Raw genomic sequence first — 22,031 nt, 5'->3', positions numbered from 1 at the left:
TAATTCACCCATTCTTCAAAACTGCATTGAGCCTCTGCTCTGTGCCAGGCTCTGTGCTGATTCCAGTTTACAAGAAAGGGCCGTGGCATATGTGCTGGTGTATTCCTGGTTCTGCTCTGCAAGGGGAAGGGAAGAGGTAACTTTTACTCCTAGTTCAACCCATACTTTGGCAGGTATGGTGGGGAGGATATTTAGGACTTCTTAATGCTGAGAATGTCCTTATCTTTATTTATTTATTTTTGAGACAGGATCTCACTCTGTCACCTAGGCTGGAGTGCAGTGTCGTGCACATGGCTCACTGCAGCCTCCATCTATCTGCTTACTTTTAAAACTCTGATGTCGCGCAAATTATGTCATCTGGCGGGGAGGGGGGACTCAATTTTCCTATCTGCACAATGGGTTTGAGAACAATCCTTTCTTGCGAATTTCTGGGTGATGGTGTGAATACAGTTATCACAGATCCACTCGATTGTGTGTGAAACAGAACAGTGCAATATCATAATGTAAATGTGTGCTGCCCCTAGCATAGTCAAGCCTCACCCTAATCCCAGAGTTAGTTGCTGCCATAATCCCCAATGTATAGATAAGGAAATCGAGGCTCAGAGAGGTTAAGTGACTTGCCATGGCACATATTAAATGACCATAAAACTGGAATTTCCCAGAGCCCTCTGTCTTTGGAGATCCGATGGCTAACTACTACATTGTGTTACACTGTAGCAGAGTTTGTGGGAAGAGGCATGAGTCTGGAGGTCAGAGTATCCTGGGATTGGAGCCTGGGTTCACCGCTAAGCAACTGTGTGATTTAGAGCTGGGCCCTAACCTCTCTGTGCCTCAGAACGCTAATCTCCCGGACCACGTTTGGACTAAGAGGCTTCTAATGGGCCTTTCTGTGAACAGCCTCCAGTCTACGCAGATAATATTTCAAAGTAGGATTAAAGGAGAGAAAAGGGGCCCTCTGGCTAAAAATAGGGCTGTCACAGTTTCCAGGATAAAATAAATGTGTCCCAAGATTTAAAGTACGTAGATGGTGAATGTGATACACAGGCAGTTAGAGATTGGTGGCGTCTGAAGAAGCTGGCTGAGTGTTCCTTCTCCAAGAGAAAGAAGTCCTGTTTCCAAAAGGATCGCCTCACTGTCTCGCCCAGGCCCTGGGCTCTGCCCCCTCAAATAGCTTTCTGGAGACACAGGCATTGTGGGAGAAAACAGAAATCCCAGTTCCGTCCCTCTCTCCACTTTTTTTCCCCCAAAAGTAAATAAAACTTGTTGGTTGGATAGATTTTTTAATGTGGCTGTGGCTTTTTCCCCTTTGTGTGGAAGGATCCTTTGTGTCTGCGGAGTTTCATTTGGTATGTTATGTATTTCTAATTTGTGGCTCTGACGTCAAGTGGCAAGGGGGCAGAGAAATACAGCATTGGGAGAATTTGCTCTGCACAAGGATAAAAGAGCAGCCTTCGGTGCCGATTCCCCTCCACAGCCTGGTTTCTGCCCAGCAGCCCAAAGACGCCAGCTCTCGGTGACATTGATTTGGATGTTCCTAGCAGGGCACCAGGCAGCAGGGCTGAGTGTTTCCAGGCACTGCACTCAGTTCATCAGTGGTTCCCACCCCACCCTCCCTTCTACCTTGGAAAATGTAGCTGTCCTACTCCTGGAGAAAGGTTTAAAAGACAGATTGGCAAGTTCGTTCGTGGCTGAATATGATAGTGTGGTCAGGGTCTACATTTATTAGGTATGACACTGAGTATGAATGGGGAGGGAATTTTATTAATGTTTTAACTTTTTAAAACATTTTTAAAATTTTACTTGAAGTTCTGGGATACACGTGCAGAATGTGCAGGTTTGTTACATAGGTATACGTGTGCCATGGTGGTTTGCTGCATCCATCACCCCATCATCTAGGCTTTAAGCCCTGCGTGCATTAGGTATTTGTCTTAAAGTTCTCCCTCCCTTTGCCCCCCACCCCCTGGCAGGCCCCAGTGTGTGATGTTCCCCTCCCTGTGTCCATGTGTTCTCATTGTTCAACTCCCACTTATAAATGAGAACGTGCAGTGTAATGTTTGAATTTTTAAGAGATTATTTTCATGGATCGTTTCTGTGATTTGAAATAAAAAATAATAACAAAAGGCCTCACCCACCTGCCCCTCCGTAATAGGGTGTTTGGGAGTGAGAGGAAAAGAAAGAGAAAATGGCCTCACCATTTATTAGCCCTGTGAGCCTGAGAAAATTACTCAAGTTTGCTAACTTCAGCTTCTTTGTCTGTATTAATAAAATGGTGTGGACAATGGTGACCTGGGGCTCGTGTGACACAGAAAACGGAGACTCACTTGAGTTGTGGTTCTAGAAAGAGAGTGGGAAGCCGTAAAATGCAGTACATTAGTACCCCCTTACCCATGGGGAATACGGTCCAGGACCCTCTATGGACACCTAACACCATGGATAGTACTGAACCCAATATACACTATGTTTTTTCCTATGCGTGCATACCCATGATAAAGTTTAATTTATAAATAAAGCACAGTAAGAGATTAAAAACAACAAAAGACTGATAACAATAATACTGTAATGACAGCTATGCGAATGTGGTCTTTCTCTCCCTCTCTCAAAATATCTTAATATTTTTGGACCTTGATTAACCATAGGTAACTGAAACCTCAGAAAGCAAAAGCGCAGATAACAGGGGTTTGGGGTGACCACTGTATTGACATCTAAGCACGAGTCTGGAAGGAAGCCAGGCATCCTTGAGGCATATGATGCCGTGGAGAGGATTTTGAGTTCAAGGTCACTCCACCGGCACAGCTGGTCACCGGCCTTCGCTGTAAGTGCCGTGGGTTAACGCAGCACCTGCCTACCCACCCCTTGCCCTACAAGTGCACGAAGCTCTCTTTTGTTGCTGACTTCAAGTTCCAGAGAACGTTCTGTTGTCTGAGCTGGTTCTCTGGAAGCTGAGGCTTTCTCTCCAGGCTGCATCTTGGCAGGTGCCAGGTAGCCCAGGCATGGGACGGCACTGAGATAGGGGTCCACTCTGGGCCAGTTGGACGAGAGGGGTGGGCAGAAGAGAGTCCTATGTGAAGAATTTTTGAGGCAGGAAGGGTGTGGGTGGAGATTCTTCAAGAAGGAGATAAGGGTGAGCTGGAACTCAGAAATATGCCCAGTACAAATACTTACTGAGCCATAAAGGATCTAACAGAGATTCTTAATACAGTGTCAAGAGCCCCAGGGGGGCTTGGGTAGGGGGAAGAAAAAGAGCATCATTATTTAGGATTTTCTTGTATGATGAATGTAGGCAGCAATCCACAGTGTATTTGCAGTCTCTATGACATTGTCACCAATAGAAATCATAGATATTTTCCTATTACATTTTAGCGGCTACAGATACCTTGAAATATTATTTATGTCCCTGATGGCTTTGAATTTATAGTAGTTACTAAACCCACTGCTGGAACTTGTTATTTAATGCATTAATAAAGAAGAATATATTACTATATTACACACTTTAAAAAATTTTAATAATTATATTTCAGTATTATTGGTTTTCTTTGTAGTCAAGCTGCGCATTTTGTTCTATGCATTTTTAAACATTCTGAGAAAGAGTCCGTAGGCTTCACCAGTCTGCCAAAGGAATGGAGGCACAAAAAAGGTTAAGACCCCCTGACAGGAAGTCAGTAAGCTTTATCCCCAGTTTCTTACCCTCCTTCACCCTGACCTTTTATATACTCATCTATCTCTAATTAGTGGAAGACATTCTTGAACAGTAGTAAATTTTATTTAATTGTTGGCAAATTTGCAAAAACACAGAATTTGTGGTTTGGGTAGAAAGCTTTGATGTATATCTAGAGGTCAGTTTACAAATTGCAGGCACACACGGGTGACTCCTTAGGTAATTCTATCAGCCCACAAACCTGCCAGCCCCTGAGCTGATTGCTTGGTTAATGCCATGCAAAGCAATCTATAGGGACAACCACCTAGCACATAATGATGATCCTGAGAGGTTAAGGAGTTTGTATAGACTAATTGATGAATCCCTTGATCCAGAGCGAACTAGAATCTGAGGAAGGAGTTGAAGCCGGGAAGCGGTAGCTTTGATGTGGGTTCTGAAATGGAGGTATGCAGAGGAGGAGGAGGGAGGATGTGGAGGACTGGCCCATGCTGATTCTGAGGAGGAAGCCAGGAAACAGGAGAGTCTGCTGGAGCAATGCTTATTAGAGTAGTGGTTGTGTTTTTCTGCTACCTTTTATCGAACTTGTGCCAGACATTGTGCCAAGCCCTTTGAATATAGCAGTTGTTTTATCTTTACCCACTACTCAGTAAGGTATGACTGTTACCATTCCCATTGTATTGGTGAGCAAAGTGAAGCTCTCAGAGGTTAAACACTTGCTCTAGGGTACCTGAGACATTAAGTGGTGAAGCCAGGAGCTCAGCCCGGATCTTCCTGATTCTAGAAACTTGTTCTAAAAACCTACTACAGGTAACCGGGCATGGTGGCTCACGCCTGTAATCACCACACTTTGGGAGGCCGAGGTGGGCGGATCATGAGGTCATGAGAATGAGACCATTGTGGCTAACACGGTGAAACCCTATCTCTACTAAAAATGCAAAAAACTGGCTGGGCGAGGTGGCATGCGCCTGTAATCACAGCTACTCAGGAGGCTGAGGCAGGAGAATCGCTTGAAGCCAGGAGGTGGAGGTTGCAGTGAGCCAAGATCACACCACTGCACTCCATCTGAAAAACAACAACAAAAAAACCTGCTACAGGCAACCACGGGAAGTCTGTTTGGGAACGCTCTGGCTGCCATACTGTTTCAGTAGGAAAGTGCCTACTCTCCGTCCTCATCTTCCGCAGTCCATCTCTCTGGCCTTTGCCTGTTCTCACGCCACTTCCCTTCCCCTCCCACCCTTAACCCACTCACAGGCACACAGTCTGCAGGAGTGATGTAGAATAGAAATTACAAGCAAAGGCTGTGGGGTCAGGCACAATGGGTTCTAATGCCAGCCCTGCTACCTGGCTCTGACCATGCTGAACCTCAGTTTTCACCTGTGTGAAATGGAGATAATGATGCTTCCCTAAATTTACCTCTTCTCCCTCCAGTGCTTCAGCACCATTTTGATTAGTTCTTTCCATTCGAGTGGGAGGAACTCAACTTAGACTGGGGGAAATTGTCCCCATCTTCTCAGGTGACTCCGGCAGGAAGGCTGCCCTGATTTCTCTCCAGTGTGAGCAGCTGGCACTACGCATCATAGTATCTGGCTCTGGCCTTGTGAAGAGCTCATTTGTGTTGCTGTGCGTGGCTGTCCCTCTGGAGAGAAGCTCCCCCTCCCCTTCCCAGTGCCTAGTGCCGCATCTGTCCTGGAGTCCTCAGTAGAACCTTGATGAAAGCAAATGAATTGTTTCCTTCGGTCCCATTCTTACCCCTATTCTGGGCTCCGGCAATGAGAGCTTGTCCCACCTTTCTTTGCCCCTGCTGCTTTCTCCCTCTCTCTCCAGTACTCCCCGCATCCCACCATGGCCGTTAATGCTGCTGCTCCAAGTACCAGATGTATAAGGCTCCGATGCAGTTTTATGTTAGTTGAAGGTGGAAGAAACCTTCCCGCTTACCTAGATAGCCCCCACCTTGTCTTTTAACTGAGGAGCGAACCACCGAGGGCAGATGGCAGGCCCTGGGTTGCCAGGGGATTGAGTGACTGAGCTCAATGAGGACCTTTTTCTCCAGTTTGCTGCCTCGCCCTGGCACTGATGATGACAGTGTCTCCTCCACACTGTTAGGTGGCGGATATTTGGGGCAAGGGGGCGGGGAGGAGCACATTCTTCTTCAGGTGCTTGCTTGCCTCCCCCGCGTGCCTGCCTTGGGGCTGGCCTTCCCTGACCTAATCCTCTTCTCCTTCATGCTACCCCCCACGTCCCCTGGCTTCACCAACCGCTGAATGGAGCCCTGTGTCAGCCAGGCCCGTGGGTGGCCGCCTTCGGGTGATGCCCGGTGGTGCCAAAAGGCTCCTGCCCTGAGAGCTCTGCCCACCGGCAGAGCAATTCCTGGCTTTCGAGCCATTGCTTTGGGCTACTTTGTCTTCTCCAGGCAGCTCTTGTTAAAATGCAGATGTGTTACCTGGAAGGAGAACCTGTTAACCCATGGCAGTGTGTGGCCTGTGGAAGAGTGGAATGCCCTGGGCCCTGGCCAAGTCACATCGCCACCCTATTCCTCAGCTTCCTGTCTGTAAAATGGGGACAAAAAAGATTGTATTATAGAGTTACCCAAGGATGCAATGCGATAGTGCACATAAAGCCCTTGGCACATAATAACTAGTTAATCAAATTAGCTTTTTCTTCCCCCTCCCTTTTCTAAGATTCCCTAGCTGAAGTCCTGGTTCTTATTAGCTTTTATTTTTTAAATTTTTTTTTTTTTTTGAGATGGAGTCTCCCTCTGTCACCAGGCTGGAGTGCAGGACGGGCGCGATCTTGGCTCACTGCAACCTCCGCCTCCCAGGTTCAAGCAATTCTCTTGCCTCAGCCTCGCATGTAGCTGGGATTACAGGCACCCGCCACCACGCCTGGCTAATTTTTTGTATTTTTAGTAGAGATTGGGTCTCACCACATTGGCCAGGCTGGTCTTGAACTCCTGACGTCAGGTGATCCACCCACCTCAGCCTCCCAAAGTGCTGGAATTACAGGCATGAGCCACCATGCCTGGCTGTTTTTTTTTAAAAAACTTAAAAAAAAAAATTAAGTAATGTAGTCTTCTTTCTATTGAAGGTTTTATTTTTCCTTTCTAATTATAAAGTGGTTTTGAAATTAACTTTCCTGCCTTTAAAATAGGTTAATAGATCCTACCTTACTAGTGTATTGAGGATTTACTGAGCTAAAGTGCCTGTGGATGCTGCCAGGCCTGCCCGGGGCTCAGTGAGAGCCCGGTGCTGTGGTCTGAAAGCTGGTGTCCTCCCAGAATTCAGATGTTGACGTCCTAATCTCCAATGTGATGTTATTAGGACATGGAATCTTTAGGAGTTAGTTTAGGTCATGAAGGTGGAGCTCTCACAAACGAGATAGTGCCCTTGTAAGAGAGAGCTCTGTCAACCCTTCTGCTATGTGAGAACACGCCAGATGCCAGCTGTCTGCAACCTGGAAGAGGGACCCCACCAGAACCCAGCCATGCTGGCATGCTGAAGGCATTCTCCTAGCCTCTAGAATGGTGAGACATACACATGCCGCTTGTTTGTGATAGCAGCCCACACAGACTAAAACACCTGGCATTCTTAGAGTCATTCTGGAGGTGAGGATTGAAAGCCCCTTCTGAGTGAGTCCCTAAGGGAGGAGATAGAGGAAAAAGAGACAGGAGAATCGGAAGTCAGGGGGACCCTGCTCCTCCACACCAGCTGCTTATATTCCAACTCTGGGTGGGAAGGGACTTGGGAATCTGCCTTGCTCTGGGAAGGGCTGGGCCCTGTGACCTTTTTCCCTTCTAGGCAAATTCTCTGAGGTGCTGTTCCCTGGGGAGAGGGGCCCTCGGTGTTCCCTCCCTGGCTTGACTTTGGTGATGGTGGTAGGAGGAAAGCAGAGTTTTCCTTAACACTCTGATCTTGGGGTGAGTATTGGTGGGTGCTGGAAACTGTTCCTTTGAGAGAGCAGCTGGGCTTTTTAGAACATCAGCCCAGTTGGCTGGGGGTGGTGGCTCACGCCTGTAATCCCAGCACTTTGGGAGGCTAAGGCGCGTGGATTATGAGGTCAAGAGATCGAGACCATCCTGGCCTACATGGTAAAACCCCGTCTCTAGTAAAAATACAAAAATAAGCCTCGAGTGATGGCGGGTGCCTGTAATGCCAGCTATGAGGGAGGCTGAGTCAGAAGAATCACTTGAACCCAGGAGGCGGAGATTGAAGGGAGCAAAGATCGTGCCACTGCACTCCAGCCTGGTGACAAAGTGAGACACTGTCTCAAAAAAAAAAAAGAGAGAGAGAGAGAGAACATCAGCCTGGCTAGATTCTCTGTGATTCCTCCTGAGACCAGGATAGTTCTCTCCAGCCTGGACCAGGAGAGAGACCGAGAGCAGGAGCACCTGGCCCAGGCTCCTGGCCGGTGAGTGCGGAGGGGCGGGGGTCCAGCTGCTCAGGAGTTTTCTAGCAGCCAGCACAGTCTCACTTCAGGGCTCTCTAGAGGATCCTCCCGCCCCTGCCCTTGTCCTGACTGCAGAAGACACATTTTCTGGCCAGGCAGCCGCCCTGAGCAATGGGAGTGAAGTCAGGCCCCTCTCCATGCAGACGCCTGTGTGAGCCTCTCCAGCTTGCTTTCCAGTTAGCTTCTGGGGAAGGCGCGTCTCCGCTGTCATCCATCATTACTGTAGTTAGCCTTCCAAAGCAGAGCCTGAATCATGCAGAAAACACTTTTCCCTAGGGCGCTAGAGACTAGGAGCAAAGGGCAGATAGAGGTGAATACTGGTTCCCGGGGCCCAGAGGCCAAGCTGCAACCTGCCACCTGCCGGTCTGATAGCGAAGACAAAAAAGGGCATCCCACAGGGTAGGTACATGTGAGCGAAGGTGCAGGGGTGTTAAGGCAAGGGTGAGGTGTGCGTGGCATTTGTGAGGGGCAGAGGAATTGAGATGAGCCTAGAGAGGTATGCTGAGACAGCCTTCAGGGCCTAGCTGGCAGGCACATGGGTGGCACTGGGCTTACATTTGGGTTTTGTTTGACCTGCATAGCATTTTTTTAAAAAGAAAAATTCAGTCAACATTTAAATATCAGATTTTACATAAATCCACATGTCTAGCTTCTTTTGAAAAAAAAAAAAAAGCAGGTCTGGCAACACTAGCCTTGAGTCACTCCTGCTACGGCCACACCTGGGTGGAAGGTAAGCAGCAGACCTTCAGGTGATGGCTGAGGTCCCACCGCCAATTGGCTTGTCTGAAATCTCTGCCATAGCTTACTGTGGAGTTATTACAATGTTCTCAGAATGTTAATGCATTACAGGGTAGAAGAAAAGAAATTCTAAACTATTATAATCCCTTTATCAGATTAGGAAATGAATTTTAACTACTTCTCAGGTTTTTTTTTTTTTTTTTTTTTGAGTCAGAGTCTCTTTCTGTCATCTAGGCTGGAATGTAGTGGTGCTATGTCAGCCCATTGCAACCTCCGGGTTCAAGCAATTCTCCTGCCTCAGCCTCCCAAGTAGCTGGGATTGCAGGTATGCACCACCATGTCCGGCTAATTTTTGTATTTTTAGCTGGACAGAGTTTCACCATGTTGGCCAGGCTGGCCTCAAACTCCTGACCTCAGGCGATCTACCCGTCTCAGCCTCCCAAAGTGCTGGGATTACAGGCGTGAGCCACATCACTGACTCCTCAGGAAAATTTTGACTGTGGGTTGAGAAGCAGTTAGGCGGGGCAAATGGGAGGCTTCCTGCCTGATGGCCTGGGAAGGAAGCTGGAGGAAGTAAAGGTGGGGCCAGGACATCTGGAAAGATGGAAATGACGAGTGGACCCTTTTGCTCTCAGCTATGGTGTCTGGCCACTTTACTGAGGATGACATCAAAACACCCACCCTTGGCAAATATGTATTGCATTTTAAGATGTTTACTACCTTACTTCATTAACCTTTTAAGCTTAAAAAAAGGACAGGGTGAAATGTGTGTGTGTGTTTGTGTGTTTAATTGCTATGGAAACTAATAAAAAGAAAACTTATAGGACTAATTTGGAAAAGGAAGAGGGAATATAAATTTATGTTATATTATATTATAATTATTTCTCCAAATAATGTGTATGTTGGAGGGGTGGCCTTTACAATTTGAAAGGCTCAGTGAACACTATTAGGAATTTTTTTATTAAAAAATTATTATAAATATTATTATCAGTTAGCAGCAAACATTGAAAATACATAGAAGCAATGAGCTATGATCATGCCACTGCACCTCTGCCTGGGCAACAGGGATAAGGACTCTGTCTAAAAAAAAAAAAAAAAAAAAAAAAAGGCCAGGCACAGTGGCTCACGCCTTTAATCCCAGCACTTTGGGAGGCCGAGGTGGGTGGATCATGAGGTCAGGAGTTCGAGACCAGCCTGGCCGCCATAGTGAAACCCAGTCTCTACTAAGAATACAAAAAAATTAGCGAATTGTGGTGGCAGGCACCTGTAATCCCAGCTACTTGGGAGGCTGAGGTGGGAGAATCACTTGAACTCAGGAGGCAGAGGTTGCAGCAGCCTGGGGCAACAGTGCGAGACTCCGACTCGAAAAATAATAATAATAATAATAATATAGAAGCATATAAAGGCAAAACTTTAAACTGTCAAGAACTGGTGGTTAGGGCATATGAACCAATTTGGATGAAATTGATCTAGTTTGGCACTATATATATATGATATATACATATCCTTATGTAGACCTAGATACATATCCAGATATATTTGGATAGAAAGTTTTTTAAATAAAAATGGGGCTTACTTATTGTCCTGCTGTTTTTTTCCTACTTCGTCTTGAACATATTGCAAGTCATTATATTGTGTCTGGGTCTGAGTAAAGAAAATCTGTGGTCTGGGTGCAGTGACTCATGCCTGTAATCCCAGTGCTTTCAGAGGCTGAGGCAGGAGGATCGCTTGAGGCCAGCAGTTTGAAACCGGCCTGGGAAACATAGTGAGACCCCTGTCTCTACAAAACATAAACATAAAAATTAGCCAGGCCTGATTGCACATAACTGTAGTCCCAGCTACTCAGGAGGCTGAGACAGGAGGATTACTTGAGGCCGGGAGTCCAAGGCCACGGTGAGCCATGATGGCACCACTGCACTCCAGCCTGGGTGGCAGAACAGGGTCTTGTCTTAAAAAAAAAGAGTGAGTCTGTGATGGGAAACACTACTAGAGAGAAAGAGCTAGTCCTGAATCTCCACTAGGCCCATCCAAACCTCAGTTGCTAATTCTGTTAAATGGAGATAATAATTCCTTCCTTCAAAGGTTCTACTGAGGACTAAATAAAATGTGAATGTAACTCAAAGCAGCTTTTTGGGTATGGGTTATCAGAACCCATCACAGTGCTAAGAGGATGCAACCCCGACTTAACATCTTCCATTCTTTAGATTCCCCATTTTCCCATCTTCACCATGTTGCAGGACAGTTCAGAGGGCCAGCGAAGCTTGGATGAGTTAGAACTTTCACAATGGAGCTTAAAATCCTCCTTTCAGTGCTATGTAACATTAAAATCTCAAGCAGGGCTGGGCACTGTGGCTCACGCCTGTAATTTCAGCAATTTGGGAGGCCAAGGCGGGAGGATCACCTGAGGTCAGGAATTTGAGACCAGCCTGGCCAACCATGGCCAACATGGTGAAACCCTGTCTCTACTTAAAAATATGAAAATTAGCTGGGTGGGGTGGTGGGCACCTGTAGGCCCAGCTTCTCGGGAGGCTGAGGCAGGAGAATCGCTTGAACCTGGGAGGCGGAGGTTACAGTGAGCCGAGATCACACCACTATACTCCAGCCTGGGTGACAGAGCGAGATTCAAAAAAAAAAAAAATTCTCAAGCAGTTTATTAACAGCTGCATTCAGGTTTTGTTTAGGACATTTTCCCTGAAGTCACTTTTATTTATTCAGCTGCGGTAGAATTCCTGAAGCCAGGTATGTGGTGTTCTCTGACAGGAAGACTTTGGCCTGTGCTGGCTCTTGGGGAGGGGGGCTGCCTTCCCGCTGCAGGAAAGGTCAGCCCCTCTTAGCACAATGGAAGGGATTCACACCTTGTCTTTGCAAGTGACACTCCCTTCCCGCACTCTCCTTTTCATTTTCACATCTCTTCTCCTGCTTCCCTCTCTAGATTACAATGTTCTCTTTCATTTGGGTATCACTTCTTCTTTAGCAAAGCCCTTGTACTCCCATTAGCTCATTGAACCCTCTGGCAAGTCTATAGACTTAGGACAGTATTAGTAGGTAGCAGATAAGCAGCTGAGGCCCAGAGAAGTTGTGATATGCCTTAAACTCACACAGCAGAAATTGGACAAATCTGAGTTAGGATCTGGATTTCCTGGCTCGCAAGCCTTGCTGGACGCGCTGTATCATAGTGCCTCTTTTCTTTTCTTTTCTTTTCTTTTTTTTCCAGGCGGAGTTTCACTCTTGTTGCCCAGGCTGGACTGCAGTGGTGTGATCTCGGCTCACTGCAACCTCTGCCTCTCAGGTTCAAGCCATTCTCCTACCTCAGCCTCCCAAGTAGCTGGGATTACAGGCACATGCCACCACGCCTGGCTAATTTTGTATTTTTAGTAGAGACGAGGTTTCTCCGTGTTGGTCATGCTGGTCTCGAATTCCCAACCTCAGGTGATCTGCGTGCCTCAGCCTCCCAAAGTGATGGAATTAAAGGCATGAGCCACCGCGCCCGGCCTGCCTCCTTTCCTAATTGTTGGCAGGATTCTCCTGTTGGTGAGGGGGTGGGTATTTGGCCCTAGCGCTGGCTGGTTGGGAAAGGCTTTTTGGAATGCATGAGGTTGTTGGGCTTAGTGTCCTGGAGAGACCGGTGGGAGCAAGTGGAGGACAGGGGTCGGGGAGGGAGGTTTTGGAGGTCACTTGAGGTCAGTGGAGGGGGCAGACAGGAGCTGGGGAAGTTAAGGCCCAGTGCAGAGCTGGAACACTGAAGGGGAGGATCCTGGATTGGAAGTGGGCCCAGGATTATCCTTGTCATCACTAGAAGGCTTGTGGGCTTTTTTGACATTTGGTCTCATTTTAGATGTTTGGCCCTTTTCTTGCCCCAATCAGTGACACATCATAAAAATCTGCTTCTGGTACCCCAATGAGGACTTCTTTCTTAATGCAGGTCACAACAGCACTCCATTCCCATGTCCAACAAATCAAAACTTATCTATTCTGTTGCCATTCAGATTAATTCCTTTGGTTAAATGGGCCCAAAACATTTATTTAGCCCAAATTTGATACAATAGTTGTGTTATTGACCAGCTCTTGCCAGTAGAAATAGAATTTAAAGGTCCAGGTGTAGTGGCTCATGCCTTTAATCCCAGCACTTTGGGAGGCCAAGGTAGGCAGATCACTTGAGGTCAGGAGTTCAAGACCACCCTGGTCAACATGATGAAACCCTGTCTCTACCAAAAAATACAAAAATTAGCCAGGCATGGTGGTATGGGCCTGTAGTCCCAGCTACTTAGGAGGCTGAGGTTGGAGAATTGCTTGAACCCAGGAGGCAGAGGTTGCAGTGAGCTGAGATCACACCACTACACACCAGCCCGGGTGACAAAGTGAGAGCCTGTATCAAAAAAAAGAAAAAAAAGTTTGAGACATATTTTAAGTTTTCTAGGAGTACATTAAAGAAAATAAAAAGAAAACAGGTGAAATTAATTTTAATATATTTTATTTAACCCAATATATCCAAAATGTTATCATTTCACCCTGTGATCAGTGGTGTAAAATGAGAGTTGAACCCGATAATTGCAAGAGCCTGTACAGCTCTTGTGCTCCTTGAGTCTGTTACATGTTTTGCTTACCTGGAGCCTACTGTGTTCCCCACACATGCTAGATGCTGTTGGGCAATGCAGAGAGAGCTGTCACGGAGTCGAAAGTCAGTCAGGAAGACAAAGCCAACGCTCGTGAAACTCCCAACCACGTAAGACATTGTGTAATTACGCCTGCAATTTCAGATTATATACACTTGTAATGGTTCAATACAGGAGAAGAAAAGCTTCTATTCTCTTACAAGAAAAAAATAACTAGCCGGGCATGGTGGCTCACGCCTGTAATCCCAGCACTTTGGGAGGCCGAGGCGGGTGGATCACGAGGTCAAGAGATCGAGACCATCCTGGTCAACATGGTGAAACCCCGTCTCTACTAAAAATACAAAAAATTAGCTGGGCATGGTGGCGCGTGCCTGTAATCCCAGCTACTCGGGAGGCTGAGGCAGGAGAATTGCCTGAACCCAGGAGGCGGAGGTTGCGGTGAGCCGAGATCACGCCATTGCACTCCAGCCTGGGTAACAAGAGCGAAACTCCGTCTCAAAATAAATAAATAAATAAATAATAACTAAAAGGAGCATTTAGGGAGAGGCATTAAGTCTGGCCAGACTTCTTGCCGGACTTACTATTTCCCTCCTGAAATCAGTTGTTCATTCTGTAAATATTTATTGAATGTCTACTAATAGGCCAGTATCTGGGGACATATGCCCCTTGTTGCAGTCAGAGTTGTATCCAAAACCCAGCTTTCATCTTGTTCCTCCCTGCTTAAGAATCTTTGATGGTTTCCTACTCTAGAAAAGCAAATGAGCTGATGTCCAGCCCCTGCCTTCCCCCATCCTCTTTCCCGACCCTGAACTCTAGGCCAGGATTGCCAGTCATTCTTCAAGCCCACCATATATGTTTTCATCTCTAGCTAGAGAGCTGCTTCTCCCATTTGCCTGCTGAACTTTTACTCATCCTTCAATGCCCAGCTAAACGATGCCACATCTGTGATGCTTTTCTGATCCTCTGAGATGCTCCAGCCACACGTCTCTAACACCACATAGGTCCTTGTTTGGGTCTCTGAATCCTATTTTGGACTGTGAGTTCCTTAAAGAAAAGAAGCCTGTCTTATTCATCCATGAGTCCACAGAACCCAGCCCAGTGCCTGAAGAAGAATTTCTCATAAATGGATGATTGCACACAATCTGTCGAGGCTGGTCTTTGAACAGAAAAGGGTCCCTTTTCTTCTTCCTCAAGTTGCTGGGCTGCTGAATTTCATGCCTCGTGGCCAGTGAAGGGGACTCGATGGTTGAGAAAGTACTGTGGTCTCTTTCTCTGGGCAGTAGTGGAGAGACTGGAGACACTGGACCCTCCCCTCACTTTGGCCCTGGAGGGGGACTTTCAGCAGCAGCAGCAGCTGAACCCACACACGCCAGAGGACTGTGGTGAAGGAGGCATTTGTGTTGGGCTTGGCAGGCGGGAGGCCTTTGTGTTCCAGAGCACAAGTGGGTAAGTATGTCGGACAAGCTGCCGGCTGCACACACATGCCGAAGGGCTGGGCCCAAAACGCCTTCTGACCTGAGAAGAAAAGGAGGCATTGTGTGCGCTGGCAGCGCTCCAAGGGAAATATTCCAGTTGTTCTTTGATTTTGAACGGTTCACTCTTTTAAAAAAAGAAAAGTCCAGAGGTGAACATCTCTCTCCCACTCCAAGACATCCTGCCTACCAATTTCAAATCAGTTGCTACCCTCAAAATATGAATTAATCCATTATTTAAATAATTCATTAATTCAACTGCTTATCTTTATGAGGCAGCACTATGGTCAGCATGGTACTAAGCTCTGGGGAAACAGAAGTAAAGAAGACACAGCCCTCATCACTTTAGGCTCATTCCTGAGGGCTTGCTGGGTGTCTAAATCCTTTTGGAACCTGGTCCTCTCCTTCTCTTGGGCCTGATTTTTCTCTGTTCCTTGGCAATCCTTCCTTGAGGCCTCTGTCTGCCACTGCATTCCCTGGTCCTGTACTGTGCCATGTTGCGGGGTCATCAGGTGCCAGCTCACCACCTTTCCTAGACTCAGGAGGGCATGGACAGAACCAGGCTTCAGTCTGGGCCACGAAGACATTAGGCAATTGTCCAGGTATGTGGCTCATGCCTGTAATCTCAACACTTTGGGGGACTGTGGTGGGAAGATCACTTGAGCCAGGAGTTTGTGACCAGCCTGGGGAACATAATGAGAGCCTGTCTTTATAAAAAATTTAAAAAATAAGCTGGACGTGGTGGCATACACCTGTGGTCCCAGCTACTCTGGAGGCTGAGGCAGGAGGATCACTTGAACTTAGGAGGTCAAGGCTAGAGTGAGCTGTGATTTTAACCACTGCAATCCAGCACTCTGACCTGGGCAACAGAGCAAGACCCCGTCTTTAAAAAAAAAAATAGCTGGAGGGGAAGAAAAAAAAAAAAAGCTTGGGCAGGAACACCTAAATTCAACCCTAGCTCTGCCTTTTACTATCTTTTTTTTTTTTTTTTTTTTTTTTTGAGACAGAGTCTTGTTTTGTCCCCAGGCACCAGGCTGGAGTGCAATGGCACGATCTCGGCTCACTGCAACCTCCACCTCCTGGGTTCAAGCAATTCTCCTGCCTCAGCCTCCCAAGCAGCTGGGACTACAGGCAGGCACCACCACTCCCAGCTAATTTTTGTATTTTTTAGTAGAGACAGGGTTTCACCATGTTGGCCAGGATGGTCTCGATCTCTTGACCTCATGATCCGCCCACCTCGGCCTCCCAAAGTGCTGGGATTACAGGCGTGAGCCACTGCACTCAGCCAACTTTTACTATCTTTGTGACTATGACCAAGTTACTAAACCTCTCTGAGCTTAGGCTTCCTAATCTGTTAAACAGAAAAAATAATACATAGAGACATACAGTCTTTGGAAAGAGTAAGTAATAATAGTGTAACACTTGGCACAGTGCCTAATATAGCACACAACTATTCTCAATAAATAAAACAACTGACCATTACTGGGCACTTACTAGTGTCTTCCTTCCCTCAAAAACAACAGTAACCACAGCTTGTATTTGGGTGCTTTCTGCTTGCCAAGCACTGTTAAGTATAGGTATATAGCCGTCAGAACAGCCTTATAAAGTGGAGAGTGTTACTTTGTACCCTTTTTTTTGATAAGAAATTTTGCTGTTGTTGCCCAGGCTGGAGTGCAGTGGTGCAATCTTGGCTCACCGCAACCTCCGCCTCCCAGGTTCAAGTGATTCTCCTGCCTCAGCCCCCCAGGTAGCTGGGACTACAGGCATATGCCACCATGCCTGGCTAATTTTGTATTTTTAGTAGAGATAGGATTTCTCCATGTTGGTCAGGCTGGTCTTGAACTCCTGACCTCAGGTGATCTGCCCACCTCTGCCTCCCAAAGTGCTGAGATTACAGGCATGAGCCGCTGCACTGGCCACTTTGTACCCTTTTATAGCTGAGGAAGCGGGCTTCAAGGGATAGAGTGACTTATGCAAGGTCACACAGTTTCAACTGCTGGTGCTAGGAATCATGATTAGGTCTGTTGAGCTCCTGCACATTCCTTCAAATACCCTGACCACACACCTTGCTACTTGGTGCTGGGACCAGCAGATCAGCATCTCTTGAGATGCTTGTTGGAAATGCCAGCTATCAGGCCCCACTCCAGACCTACTGAATCAACATCTGCATGTTAACAAGATCTTCAGGTTTATAGGCATACTATGGTTTGAGAAACACTGAGCTACAGTTTACTAAATGTTTTATTTTATTTTTTTGTGACAGAGTTTCACTCTTGTTGCCCAGGCTGGAGTGCAATGGCATGATCTAGGCTCACTGCAACCTCCGCCTCCCAGGTTCAATCAATTCTCCTGCCTCAGCCTCTCAAGTAGCTGGGATTACAGGCATGTGCCACCATGCTCAACTAATTTTTGTACTTTTAGTAGAGATGAGATTTATCCATATTTGGTCAGGCTGGTCTCGAACTCCCGACCTCAGGTGATCCACCCACCTCTGCCTCCCAAAGTGCTGGGATTACAGGCATGAGCCACCGTGCCCGGCCTCACCCAATGTTTTAAAATATAGGCTAGAACAGTGCTGCTCAAACTATCATGTGCATAAAAATGACCTGGAGGGCTGGCTAGTTAGAACTTGGATTGCTATGATCATTTCAGCAGCAAGTATACCAGAATTGGAGCGATACAGAGACGATCAGCATGGCCTCTGCACAAGGAATGACACAAAAATTCATGAAGCATTTCGTACTTAAAAAAGAAAAAAACCCATAGGTTCCTACCCCAGTGATTCTGATTTTGTATCCATTGCTTATTATTGACAGGGAGGTTCACTGCACTCCTGAGTTAACAAGGCAGGAGCTGTGGATGCCTGCATCAGCCATTCCAGCCTCCCCTGCCCTGCCTAGAGGACAACAGGGAAACGAAATTAATTTGTAACCTAAAACCCTTGTATCTGCCCTGAAAATATATCTTTCTAATGGAAAATTTGACAGAGTGTTCCATCTGCAAAGAGCATTTTATATGAAATGGATATCTGTGTAACTCAACTGCTGCTATCTCGTTAAATAGCAATTAAACACCTCAAGACTTCTTGGAACTTTCAAAGATTATTTGAAAAGTAATTGTGTTTTATTGATTAAATAATTTGCAGTGGATTAGAAAGTCACTGAATTTTTTAGCTATTCCTTTACAAATAAATTGGTCTTATTTAGAGACCTAGCGCATTCCCCAACCATTTTTATATTTTAATAATCACCTGATGTTTAATAGCATGGCTGGTGGTGAATTTAATGTTAATTTAATTCCTTTGCTAAATCCTTCTATCTGGTTCCTTTTCTTTCTATTTAGACTTCCAAAGCCTACTTGCTTCATAGATGGCTACAGAAATAGGACCCAAAAGGCAAAGAACACTGTCGTTAAGAGCTCGGTCTCTGGAGTCAGACAAACCTCAATTTAAATTCCAAATCTGCCACTTACTAGATTTGTGCCCTGAACCTGTGATCTTTGAAAAGGATATAATAGCACCTACCTAATATGGTCATTGTGAAATTAAATAAGTTAGCATTTGTACAATATAGGACAGTATCTAGCTAATAATAATTATTAGTAGTAGTGTAAGTATTCGCTAGTACTAGTATTTTTTTTTTTTAATTATTTTTTTGAGACAGAGCCTCACTCTGTCACCTAGGCTAGAGTGCAATGGTGCGATCTCAGCTCACCGCAACCTCCACCTCCCAGGTTCAAACGATTCGGCTGCCTCAGCCTTGCAAGTAGCTGGGACTATAGGTGCACATCACCATGCCTAGCTAATTTTTGTATTTTTAGTAGAGATGAGGTTTCACCATGTTGGCCAGGCTGGTCTCAAACTCCTGACTTCAGATGATCCACACCCGCCTCGGCCTCCCGAAGTGCTGGAATTGCAGGCACGAGCCACCATGCCTGGCCTAGTACTAGTATTATTAAACCCCAGTTTTCTAATCTGTAAAATGAGTGTACAGGGAATAAAACCATCAACATATGAGTATTAAAAACTTCCTTGCAACCGGATGTGGTGGCTCAGACCTGTAATCCTAACACTTTGGGAGGCCAAGGCAGGCAGATCACTTGAGCCCAGGACAACATGCCAAAACACCATTTCAAAAATTAGCCAGGCGTGGTGGTGCACACCTGTAGTCCCGGCTACTCGGGAGGCTGAGGAAGAAGGATCGCCTGAGCCTGAGAGATCAAGGCTGCAGTGACCTGTGATCATGCCACTGCACTCCAGCCTGAGTATCAGAGTGAGACCCTGTCTCAAGACAAACAAACAAACAAACAAACCAAAAAATGTCTGTGCTTGTGCAGCCTTCTAAGTAATTTCCTCCAAAGGACACTTCCGGCAGAGCTTTCTTGGCTGTTCTCCCTCTGTTATTATGCAGATTGAGGTCATTCAGAGATGAAAAAGCCGTGGACAAATGGAGCCAATATTGGAATTCCCAATGAAGAGAGCAGAGAGAGGCTGGCAGAGGAGGGATGTGTAGATGCCAGAAGTGAGGGAGGTGAGGGAGTGAAGAACCAGGTGGGAGGATTTGCATGAGGACGTCGGGGAACAGCACATACGGCTGCTGGGGCAGTTGCTCTGCTGGAAATAGACCCTTAGAGCAGCAGAGATGGGAAAGAAAAAATTTAAGACTTTTGCTTTGTGCTAGGAATGCACTTCCCGTTTGGTGTTTTCTCTAGAGGCTGCAGTGAAGGTCTGGATTGCTTCCAACTAACTTGTTTCTGCTTAACTGCTGATTCTTTAAACACAGCCCTGAACTCAGGCTGGGCCATGAGGCAGCATCTTTATCTGGCTTACAGAGGAGTCATGATCATGCTGTCCTGGGCACTGAGTGAGGATGGGGAAAGGACTTACCCAGGACAGAGTCAGTACTTAATTGATGTTGGCAACTGTTTTTATTGTTACGCATTGTGCTTTCCCTGTAGCCAGAGGCTGCAAGCAAAAATCACCGGTAGAAGTATGAGCCGTTCTCTGGCACACTTTACCACAATAAATACTCCATTATTCCACATTTAAACTGGGGCCACATTGTTTTTAAAGAAACCATCAATTCCATGTCCTCCAATATCACACTGAGGACCCGTCTATGAGATTTGTAAAGGAAAGCACTGGGTTAGGAGTCTCAAAATCAGACTCTGACCTTGGCCCTGCTGTATGGAGTGGGCAGGTCATTGAGCCTCAGTTTCCCCTGTATGGATGCAAATGTTGTCCAAGACCCTGTTTTATATATCTCTCCTCCCAACAGTAGATAATCAGTAGACTGATTGAGCACTTGCCACCTGCAGGGCCCTAGACTGGTGCCATAAAGGGTACCCACGAGCATGAAAGAGGAACCTTGACTTGAAAGAGCCCATAATCTGGCTAGAAGAAAAGATGTGAGCAAGGCCAGGCACGGTGGCTCACTCCTGTAATCCCAGCACTGTGGGAGGCTGAGCTCAGGAGATCAGCCAGGATTGCCTGAGACCAGCCTGGGCAACATGGCGAAACCCCATCTCTACTAAAAATACAAAAAATTAGCTGGGGGTGGTGGCATGTACCTGTAGTCTGAGCTACTTGGGAGGCTGAGGCAGGAGAACTGCTTGAACCTAGGAAGTGAAGGTTGTAGTGAGCCAAGATGGTGCCACTGCACTCCAATCTGGGCGACAGAGCGAGACTCCATCTCAAAAAAAAAAAAGAAAAGAAAAGATCTACCTATGCTGTGCTCCAAATGCTCAACCGTTTTGTGACGAGTTTGAGCTGCTGCGTGGGGTGATTGATATAAACCTGGGATGTAAATTTTGGCAACACATTTTCTTAGTAACTTTGCCCACATTAAAGCAAAACAAAACCCAGTCCACAACGGTATATAACCTTCCTTTGTATTACCGGGTGGTACACTGAGGGAATCCCATCTCTTTCAAGGGAAAGTTGAAGTTGAGAGACGTTCCCAGTGCCCCTCCCCTCTCCGAATCTCTCTGGTTCCTCTCTGATGATGCCCACCCTTCCTCTGGCTGGCGTGCTGCCGAGGCTGGGTGGTCACCATCTCTGCTGGACACACATCACACTTGTCCGCTTCTCGTCAGACTGAACTTGCCAAAGGGCTAGGTGGGGCACTGAGAAATAATAACAGCCTGCCTGAAAAATCTGGAAACATCGCTTTCTCCACCCAGGTGTCTGGGGATCACTTAGCCTCAGTTTTGTTTAAACTGACTTTCCTGATTGTGCAGGCTGTGCATATTTGAGCCAACAAAAACCTTCCTCCCAACCCAGAAGGCAGATGCCACAGCCCACACAAGCTCTAAACTGTCTGCACCTGCAACTCGAGCTGTGGCACCCAGCTGATGCCTGCAGAGGCATCTACCGAATTCTGACCAGAGACAATGCCGCTGGGGTGGGAGCTGCCCAAAGAGCGTGAGTGCAGGGGTGCCCCCTCTGTGGAGTGTCTGTGCCTCCCTTCAAGATGCTTTCACTGAAGTGTCCCAGGAGGGAGGAAGTAGAGCTGAATTCCTAGGAAACGTTTACTCCGGTTGTGGTTTCCAAGCCCTCTGGACTGTGACCCAGTTCAGGGGAGCAAAGATCTTGTAGCCCACTGAGTTCACTCATTCCCACTTTGCAGTGGGAAAGAATTTGGTAGTAACAAAGGATTAAAGGAGAAGAGAAAACTAATCAAAGTGGTAATACAGCAAATACTCAGGACAACAATCAACAGAAACTCCAAAAAGCCATGTTTTTTTCACTTGATCACCCAGACTGGATTGCAGAGGCGCAATCTCAGCTCACTGCAACCTCTGCCTCCCGGGTTCAAGCGATTCTCCTGCCTCAGCCTCCTGAGTAGCTGGGACAACAGGTGTGTGCCACCATGCCCGGCTAATTTTTTGTACTAAAAGCAATTTTATAAGTAATGTAAATTAATAGAATAGAAGCAGTTTAAAACCAAGAGAGTGCCGACACTGCATTGTAGCCATCAAGGGTCAGGGTTGCAAACACCAGAATCCACGCTAGCAGGCTTATAGATAATAGAAGAGGAATTTACTAAGGGATATGAGGTAGATGAATGTCACTCCACCATCTCCCCATAATCACTTGCTGTAAATTCCAGT

The 22,031-nt window shown here is 46.6% G+C and overlaps 1 pseudogene; it reads left to right on the top strand.

The window, feature by feature from the left end:
- The first annotated feature begins 17,555 nt into the window (after positions 1-17,555).
- On the top strand, positions 17,556-17,668 carry LOC135273476 (U6 spliceosomal RNA; annotated as a pseudogene).
- Positions 17,669-22,031: the final 4,363 nt, after the last annotated feature.

The sequence above is a fragment of the Aotus nancymaae genome, unplaced genomic scaffold, assembly GCF_030222135.1.
Source record: "Aotus nancymaae isolate 86718 unplaced genomic scaffold, 86718_ANA_hifiasm-v0.15.2.pri h1tg000007l, whole genome shotgun sequence".
NCBI classification, from domain to species: Eukaryota; Metazoa; Chordata; class Mammalia; order Primates; family Aotidae; genus Aotus; species Aotus nancymaae.
Note: the sequence above shows the minus strand (reverse complement) of the source record. Positions and strands in the feature narration are given on the sequence as shown.